General features: G+C 43.4%; 1 pseudogene across 1 annotated transcript; it reads left to right on the top strand.

Moving 5' to 3' along the window:
* The first annotated feature begins 6,608 nt into the window (after positions 1-6,608).
* Positions 6,609-7,468, top strand: LOC309361205 (annotated as a pseudogene). The gene has a single exon. The product of its transcript is annotated as an uncharacterized misc_RNA (transcript).
* Positions 7,469-10,211: the final 2,743 nt, after the last annotated feature.

Raw genomic sequence — 10,211 nt, forward strand, 5'->3', positions numbered from 1 at the left:
GATGAGGTGACCCAATACTGTACCACATGGTTACAATATCATCAAATTGCACAAATATTCAACCAGGATAAAGTAATAGGATTTGAAAAAGAAGAATCAAAATTACAAAAAGTATTATTACAAAACTCAAAAAAATATATATCCAAAATGTATAATTTATTATTAGAATGGGAATTAAAGGATGAAGAAGTAAAAGAAGTTATGATCAAATGGGGATGTGATATAGGATATGTAATTCGGCTGGACCAATGGGAGAAATTATGGAAATATGACATCAAATTCACGGCATGTTATACAATAAGAGAAAATTTTATGAAAATGGTGTACCAATGGTACTTAACTCCAGTAAAATTGGCTAAAATTCACAAATTAAAATCGAATACCTGTTGGAGATGTAAAAAAGAAATAGGAACAATGTTTCACATGTGGTGGGAATGCCGACCTATTAAACAATTCTGGAATGAAATCTATGAAGAACTCAAAAAGATGTTTAAAATATCTTTTAGTAAAAAACCGGAGGCATTCCTTTTAGGTTTAATTACAAATGATATCCCCGAAAATCAAAGGAAAGTATTCCTTTATGCAACAACAGCTGCCAGGATGCTTATAGCTAAAAACTGGAAAGGCAGAAAAATTCCATCAGTGAAAGATTGGCAAATTAAATTTTGTGAATACATAAATCTGGCAAGACTCACAGCTTACATAAGGGGACAATCGGACCAGAAATTACTAAAAGAATGGGGTTGTGCTAAAGAGTATATGAAAAAACATTGTTCTGGAGTTAGTATATTGGTATGTAATGAATGATGCTTTACAGGGTTAAAGAATAAGGAAAATGGTGTAAAAAAGCACAAAGATGGAAGTAATCTAATTAGACACAACAATACAGTAAGAGTAATTTTTTTGAGGTCTTAGAACAAAGGAAGGAAGTCAATTTGTGTTTATGTATGTAATGATATGGTTTTGTTCTGTAGATGTGTGCTTTTTCGTTTTTGTTTAGTTTAGTTTTGTTTCCTTTGCCTTTTTTTTTCCTTTTCTGTTTTTTTTATATGTTCCGGGGATTTTTGTCTGTATAGTACTATTTTGGATTCAATGTTTGTAATTTTTGTTATGATTCTGCATTGAAAATAAAAAAAATTTAAAAAAGAAAAAGAAACGTAGTTTTCTGGCTTTAGGCTCACCTTTGTGTCTCAGAGACTTGGGAATATGAACAAAAGTCCAACTCCCACACACATGTAAACCTGCATAATCCGGTTCCTTCCCAAAAAGCATTCACCCGTGGCAGTAGTGAAAGTATGGTTCACTATAAAATTTGCAGTTAGGAAAGTCCCCGGGGCTGGATGGCTTACCAATAGAATACTATAAAATTTGGAAGATGTGTTAGCACCACCACTGAAAGATGTAATCAATAACACTATAAATAATGGGAAGGCACCAGAGTCGTGGGCAGAGGCATTTATAACTCTTATAACTAAACACGGAACAGATTTAGAATTGGCAACTAATTATAGACCAATTTCTTTGTTGAATTCCAATTATAAAATATTTGCGGGCCTTCTAGCAGAGAGGTTAAAAACTATATTAAAATATATTATACATGTAAATCAATCAGGCTTTCTGCCAGGAAGACAGATATAACACAAGGAACATCATTAATATTCCTGCCCAGTTCAACACTCTTACCACTACCTGTCAGAGGAACTGGCAAAAAGCCACAGGAAAAGATTTTGCAAGTATACAACAGTCTATCAATCTGTGCACTTTTGCCCATGCTAGACCCCAGCAATGCATATGCAGCTGCAGAATGCTGCTACATGTAGGATATCAGGTGCAGTAAAAGAGCCAGGATGCTTCCTTGGATGTTTGATTATGGTCCATATTGGAGATCTAACTCCTTTTTGTGTCTCTCCTCCTGCTGTAGGTCCGAGGGCGGCTTCCAAAGAAGCTACTGGGTAAGTTTGTTTTACTTAAAGTCTTTGCAAAAGAGGTGGTCGCTTTGACTGTGAGCCCGATCAAGATGCACAACAGTGCACTGCCGCCTTGGGCAAATGAGAAGCTATGGAGGGATCATGCAACTTTTTGTTCTTTTCAAAGTTTGCACTTCAAGATTTTTATTTTTTTAAAAAAATCCCCTTTGCAAATTTGATAAGTTTCCCTATGTTGTGCCTCAGCATTTGACACTGCTTCTGTGCAGCCTCACCAGTGCACTGTGCTCACTAGAAAGACTCTCTTAAAAATCCATTCTTTGCCAAACTCATTTTAGCACCAATGCTAATAATAATAATAATAATAATAATAATAATAATAATAATAATAATAATTTATTTATACCCCAGCCACTCTGGGCGGCTTCCAACAAAATATAAAAATACAGTAATCCATCAAATATTAAAAGCTTCCCTAAACAGGGCTGCCTTCAGATGTCTTCTAAAAGTCTGGTAGTTGTTGTTCTCTTTGATATCTGGTGGGAGGGTGTTCCACAGGGCGGGTGCCACTACCGAGAAGGCCCTCTGCCTGGTTTCCTGTAACTTGGCTTCTTGTAGTGACGGAACCTCCAGAAGGCCCTCGGCGCTGGACCTCAGTGTCCGGGTAGAACGATGGGGGTGGAGACGCTCCTTCAGGTGTACTGGACCGAGGCTGGTTAGGGCTTTAAAGGTCAGCACCAACACTTTGAATTGTACTCGGAAACGTGCTGGGAGCCAATGTAGGTCTTTCAAGAGCGGTGTTATGTGGTCTCGGCGGCTGCCCCCAGCCACCAGTCTAGCTGCTGCATTCTGGATTAGTTGTAGTTTCCAGGTCACCTTCAAAGGTAGCCCCACATTGAGAGCATTGCAGTAGTCCAAGCGCGAGATAACCAGAGCATGCACCACTCTGGCGAGACATTCTGCGGGCAGATAGGGTCTCAGCCTGCATACCAGATGAAGCTGGTAAACAGCTGCCCTGGACACAGAATTGACCTGCGTCTCCATGGACAGCTGTGAGTCCAAAATGACTCCCAGGCTGCACACCTGGTCCTTCAGGGGCACAGTTACCCCATTCAGGACCAGGGAGTCTTCCACACCCGCCCGCCTCCTGTCCCCCCAAAACAATACTTCTGTCTTGTTGGGATTCTACCTCAATCTGTTAGCCGCCATCCATCCTCCAACTGCCTCCAGACACTCACACAGGACCTTCACCGCTTTCACTGGTTCTGATTTAAAAGAGAGGTAGAGCTGGGTGTCAGCTGCATACTGATGAACACCCAGCCCAAACCCTCTGATGATCTCTCCCAGTGGCTTCATATAGATATTAAAAAGCATGGGGGAGAGGACGGAACCCTGAGGCACCCCACAAGTGAGAGCCCAGGGGTCCCATGATGAGGCCTGAATCCCGACTGGAAGGGATCCAAATGGTCCGCTTCTTCCAGGCGTGCCTGGAGTTGTTCAGCAACCACTGGCTCAATCACCTTGCCCAAAAATGGAAGATTTGAGATTGCATAATAGATGGCCATATCGGCCACATCTAAAGATGGTTTTTTTACAAAGCGGTTTGGTAACCGCCTCTTTCAGTGGGTCTAGGAAGGCTTCCTCACAGAGAGAAGCATTCACTACCCCGAGAAGCCCATTGCCCAGCTCTTCCCGGCTAGCTTTTATAAGCCAGGATGGGCAAGGATCAAGGAGACAGGTGGTTGGTTTCACTCGTCCAAGCAGCCTGTCCACATCATCAGAGGTAACAGATTGAAACTGATCCCATATAACATGACTAGACAGGACTCTAGCACTCTCCTGCACCAGCTCTGCTCCCACAGTGGAGTCTACCTCTTCCTGAATCTGAGCGACTATCTTCAAAAAACTTTGCAAAATGATTGCAGGAGATCATGTGGCCCGTACTGGGCCCCAATGGAGCAGGTGGTTCCGCTAAATTGCGAACCACCTGAAAGAGTCTCCTGCTGCTGTTTTCCGCAGATGCAACAGAGGCAGTGAAGAAGGTCTTCTTCGCTATCGCCACTTGGTAAGCTCGACATTGAGCTCTAACCCATGTCCAGTCAGATTCGGAATGAGTTACCCGCCACCAGTGCTCTAGCCGTATCAGCGATTGTTTCATTGCCCTCAGATCCGTGGAAAACCGGGCTCCATGCAATCGGAGAGGGCGCTTCAGAGCCAAACAGTCAATAGCCCTGGTTAACTCCACATTCCAGCGGGCCACCAGGGAATCAGCTGAAAGGCCATCAACATGGAATAAAACATCCCCTACCTCTCTCTGGAAACCATTTGGATCCATTAAGTGGCAGGGGCGGACCATCCAATTCGGTTCCTAACAGCGTACTTGCTTCACTTGCACATCTCTGGTCAAAATAATTGGGTGGGAGGTGGTGCTGGGAAAGGCCCTTCCTCTTTCTGAGAGCTGTTGCTGGTCTGCATAGACAATATTGGGTTGAACAGAGAAGGAACCCAACGTGGTATGAGGCAGATTCTTTCTTGTCACATACTGGGGCACATATAGAAATTTGCAGGCAACCTTGCACACACTTTTAGATGTGCGCAGTTGGGGTTGGGGTATTTTTTTGGGCTAGAGGGGCCTGATCCAGAAAGAATGAAAGCACCTTTTAGCCCCTTTTCTGATGGAGATACAAGGAAAATGGTGAGGACAGCAGTCTACCCAACAGTCCCTGCACCTCTTCACAGCATGTCAGCAAATGAGTGCAAAAGCACTGGTGTTACCCACATTTGTCACAGGTAATTTTCCATATCAAGTCAGCCAATTTTCTTAATATTCTCTACACTTGGGTGATGTAAGTCATGCTGTTCCTTGGTCAGTCATTCAGACAATCAAAAAACAATACTCTGTGGATTCACCACCAGTATTGCCTAGCTTGCAAGATTTGTATGTGCAAGGCTTGGGTGTCAGGGTCGATTTGATTTAAATCAAATCAATTTAAATCACAATTTAAATCACTAGTCAGTAAGACTTGATTTAATATTTTTTTTCTTTTTACCGAAAGTCTCATACTTGCTGGTATAATCTTAATATTTACAACCAGATGAAGGTTTCATTTCTGGAATAATAAATTTTCAGAGTAGTTTTTACCGTTATATCAAAAATTACTGTTTTGGTTCTACTCTTAGAAATACACTGACAGATAATGATTAAATTATTGTGAGGTTTAATAAGTTAACTGTTTATATTTGGACAACTTTTCTGCTTTACATTATTGGAAGGAGAAAAATAATCATTTCCTTAATAACAATTTAAATAGTTTATTTAACTAAAACAATAAAATTATAGCATATGTATCCATGTTTGTTAACTGATGTGGTTAAACGTTTTTCTTTGTAAAAAACCGCCCCCAAAAATTAGACTGAGTTTTAGCACACATGAAAAACTTAAAACAAATACTTATTTCCTGATGAATAGCCTTTGGACTATAGGTAAAGGTAAAGGGACCCCTGACCATTAGGTCTAGTCGTGACCGACTCTGGGGTTGTGACGCTCATCTCGCTTTACTGGCCGAGGGAGCCGGCATACAGCTTCCGGGTCATGTGGTCAGCATGACTAAGCCGCTTCTGACAAACAAGAGCAGCGCACGGAAACACCGTTTACCTTCCCACTGGAGTGGTACCTATTTATCTACTTGCACTTTGACGTGCTTTCGAACTGCTAGGTTGGCAGGAGCAGGGACCAAGCAATGGGAGCTCACGCCGTTGCGGGGATTTGAACCGCCAACCTTCTGATCGGCAAGTCCTAGGCTCTGTGGTTTAACCCACAGCGCCACCTGCATCCCGTAACTTAAATAGAAAACTATCTTTGGAAAGATATTTCCTCCAAAAGCATTTTATTTTAAAAATCCAAATTAAATAAAAAAAATTGATTTACATTTTAAAAAAGATTTTTTAAAAAATCAAAAAAATCATTGATTTGCAAGAGCAGCCATAGGAGGTGCGCTCTAGTAGAGGCAACTCCAATGAATTTCATTTAATATTTCCCATCATCCTCAGCTTGGCTATGTGCCTGGTTCTTCTTGTATAAGAGGCATTCATCAGTCTTCCATGAATTCTTCCCTTCTCCTTATCAGACTCTTGTATAAAGAGGACTGTCAAGGTAGGGAAAGATACTCCACCTCGTAATAATCCTAATTGTTTTAGCTAATCTCTTAGCTGAAAGATAGAAAATTAATATTTGTGTGCCTGCTTCTTAGCCTAATCATGTTTCTTCCCACTTTAATGCAGTTCTGTAGAGTAACACCAGTGGCGTAGCGTGGGTTGTCAGCACCTGGGGCAAGGCAAGTAATTTGCGCCCCCTAACCCGTGGATTTTAGCACTGTGAGTGCGAGCGCCCACCCGAAGGTGTTGCGCCCGGTGCGGCCGGCCCCCCCTGCACCCCCCACGCCACACCACTGAGTAACACTAAAGACACCCTAACTCAGGCTTCCTCAAACTCGGCCCTTCAGATGTTTTGAGACTACAATTCCCATCATCCCTGACCACTGGTCCTGCTAGCTAGGGATCATGGGAGTTGTAGGCCAAAAACATCTGGAGGGCCGAGGTTGAGGAAGCCTGCCCTAACTCCTCAAGATGTTGAACTTGCTCCAGCTTTGGAGTACCTGCTATAAAAGAGACAACTCTAAGAAAGTCACGGTGCTCCAAAGCGTCACCAGTTGCATCAAGTTGCTTTAGAGAGAGCATTCATGATCATCATTATCACATTACAGAATTGCTTGGCGACTAAGCCGGGAGCAGCACACGGAGATAAGGGGGGAAGCAAGTACTCTGCAGCCTGTGCCTCTCCCATCCCTGTGCATCATGAGTTCAACAAGTACAGAATGTAATGCAACCCAGCACAGCAACAGCAAGAGGGGCAGTCGCAACACCTCCTCAAGACCTCATAATACTCTGGACAAGATGATGGTGGGAACTGCTTCTGAACCCTGTATCCCCTCCTCCTCCTCCTCCTCCCTGCCATCCACTTCCTCCCTGGCCTTACCTTTATTACAAACTGCCCTTACTGGCTCCCCTCCTGTTGCAGGGCTGAGTTTTATGGAACAAACTACTTCTCATATTTAGTGGTGGTGGTGGTGGTGATAGCAGACACACACAGAGTGGTGCTCTTGCCACTAGAAAGCTCCCCAGAGAAGTGGGAAGGAGGGAATTTGCAAGATCCTCAGGCACTTTGAGTTGTAGAATTTGCATAGACAGCTTTGCAGAGATTGTGCAAAGCGGACGGCTTATAGTGTCAACAACATGTGGCCACGTCTTCTGTAGTCAGTGCCTCAGCATGCTAACTTTTGCCCAATTTGAAGGAGGAAACTCACTCCAAAGGAGTATCATCCAATTTATATGTGAAGACATGGGTGTTCCTGAACACAGTCTAATGTGGCCTTCATAAACATGAGTGAACTCCAAAGAACACACCAAGTACAGTATATATGACTTCAATATGACAGTTAGCAATTTCGCTTTTTCCCAGTTGGCCTCCTTATAGTCCAGTTGTACTGTTTCAGCTTCGTTTTGCTTTAAGGTTTTCGCAGCTCACATTTTTTGAGGTCTGTAGAAGTTTGAAGAACAGCTTGGAGGATATGTCTGCTGTTGCCACATTGCTTTGTGCAGATATCTCATTTCTGTTCTAGTTCTGTTGCTGCTTTGAGAAAAGACTAATGTCTAGTGAACTCATTTATTCAAGACTAGGCTATTCATAGTCATCTATGATAATACAACCTGCAGCTTCTTTTTGCAATTTGCCTTGTAAAAAACCAAAGCCAACCACTCACCGATGGAAGTCTGTTCCACATCTACTTGTTTTCTAGTGGCAAACACCTCTTTCTGTTGATGTAGCCCTAATAAAGACCAAGGTTTATAAAACACTGTGGCTCATTTCTAACGCTGCATGCATAAATGATTTATTACAAATAACTCTTGGTGGTCTGAGTCTTCTCTTTAAGAGAATACAGCCATCATGTTAGATCTGAACAGCTTTTCCTGTCCAGGCATATGCTTATGGAGCAATTCATAATGGAGTCCGTACCTGTCAGATGGCAAAGGTGGTTGCTCATGTTACCAAAAAGGAGCAATGCAGCAGCGAGCAGCTGGCTGGAAAGCCAAACAGGATGTTGATGTTTATGACTGTTACCGTGGGAAGAAAGGGGCAGTCCATTCACTGTACTGAGCACCGGATGTTAGCTCAGTGTGTCATCTGACCTGTACTGGAAGTACATGGGAGGAGTTATATTCTCTCTGCTGTTGATGTAAAGAGAGTGCAGACATGTTTCTCTGTACTGCTGCAAAAGACAGAAATAAAGGCATGTAAATACATTTCTGTCTGTCTCTTTCCCCTCCCTGGGGATAGCAGGGAGGAGAGGGAAGGAGTGGTGTGTTCTTCTCACGTTTGAGAAGGATCGCCGATAAGAAACCTCGCCTGTTTCCTGCCGGGAGACGCAGACGGGGAGGTCAACAAGGAAATCAGCCGGGTGCCTGAAGAGTGGCACATTCCTCTGATGACAAGGCTTGATTCCAACAAATGGTAGCAGAGCCGATGGTTTTTTCGCTCCATGGAAGTCTGCAATGAGAGGTTGATGGATCGTTTGTCTTCCTCTGCACCTAAGGAAAGAAAATAACGTCTGCGTGCAGCCAGAAGCTGAATCAGACGAGGTGACTGCCAAGCAACGGAGCCCCAAGGTATGAAAAATTTCGGGCTAAAAGTGTGAACACAGATTGATTTATTCTCTGGTTCACGGGAGCAGCGTTTGAAAAAAACAGCTCCGAGAGAGAAAGCTTGCATTACAGGAATTTTTGTGGTTGATAAGGTTTCCTGTTCAAAGAAAGGAATGCACTGTTGCTAAGAAACGACCGTCAGTGTAGTGGAAAACTACTAAAAGGGGCTGGACTGTGAGGCTGGGCCTGAGAGAGGCGGAAAAACAATGGAATGTTTTGGCTAGAATCTCACGAGCTCTTGGAAGGGACTTTCCATAGCAGCCAACGTTAGAGCTGCCAGGTGCCAAGAACGTAAACAGCCAGCTATTGGAATTTAGCAGGCTTGAGAGAGTGAGAGATGAGGCTTGGATTCAAAATGGATGCCAAGAAGGGGGGAGGCTTGCCTTATTCATCTCCCCTGCCTAGAGACAATTATTCATCATGGTCTGGATGGATGACTACCCCAGAAGGGGTGAGCCAAGATGATGCTGATCAAGTTCCTAAGAGCTCATCGAAAGCTGAGGAGAGCTTTGACCCCAGATGGGGGAGTGAAGGAACTGTTGCTGTTGCTGTTCCTGTACAAGCTGCAATGGATGTTGCTGACAGGGGGAGGGAGGAACGGAGTTCTAATTCCCCCACTGCTGTTGCTACTGGAGAGAATGCTGTAGCTTTGAACGTTGTCCGATGTTACAATTGTGGACAGACTGGGCATCTTCAGCGGAACTGTAAGAAGCCATGTCAGCACAGAGGAGCCAAGGGGAGCTCTGCAAAGTCTGAGGCGTCAGGCAAAAGTCATACCAAGTCTCAGGCGAAGCCTGCAAAGGCTTTGATGTCGCTAAAAGCCATACCAGAAGTGGGGAACTCTTTTGTTCTTGACACGGGTTGCACTGTCCATATGTGTCCACACAGAGGACTGTTTTCAACGTTTAAGAAGCAAAGCTTCGCTGTGCAACAAGCCAACGGTCAGGAGCTGGAAGCGACCGGGATTGGGACTGTGTATCTTGAGAGTCTGAACTTGACTATAAACAATGTGTACTTGGTTCCAGAGTTGAAGTTCAATCTGCTGAGCGTTTCGCAGATTGCTAAAAAAGGACTAAAACTGTCCTATGATGCTGAGAGCTGCAAGATCTACAAAGATGGAGAGTTGTATCTTTCTGCCAGAGAGAAAGTTGGACTGTATTTGTTGACTTTTGATCAAAGTGATTACATGAAATGTAATTCTTCTGATTCTAACATGATCTCTCTTGCAGGTGTGACCAAGAAGGACGCCAAGCAGGTGACCACAAGGGTCGACAAGGCATTTCAGCGGGTGTATGCTGATGTGATTGGTCCTCTAGCACCTTCTAGAGGCAATGCAAGATTTTACCTTGTGTGTGTGGATTGTTTCTCAAATTTTGTTTGGATATATGTTTTAGGGAAGCCACAAGAAGCCTTAGAAAGGTTTAAACAGTTTTGTGATAAGGTTAAAAATATGCATGATGCTAACATTGATTGTCTTTTCACAGATGAGAAGCCAATTTTTCTTTTACAGGATTTTCAGGAGTTCCT

The sequence above is a fragment of the Podarcis melisellensis genome (assembly GCF_964234715.1).
Source record: "Podarcis melisellensis genome assembly, chromosome: W".
In the NCBI taxonomy this organism is placed as follows: Eukaryota; Metazoa; Chordata; class Lepidosauria; order Squamata; family Lacertidae; genus Podarcis; species Podarcis melisellensis.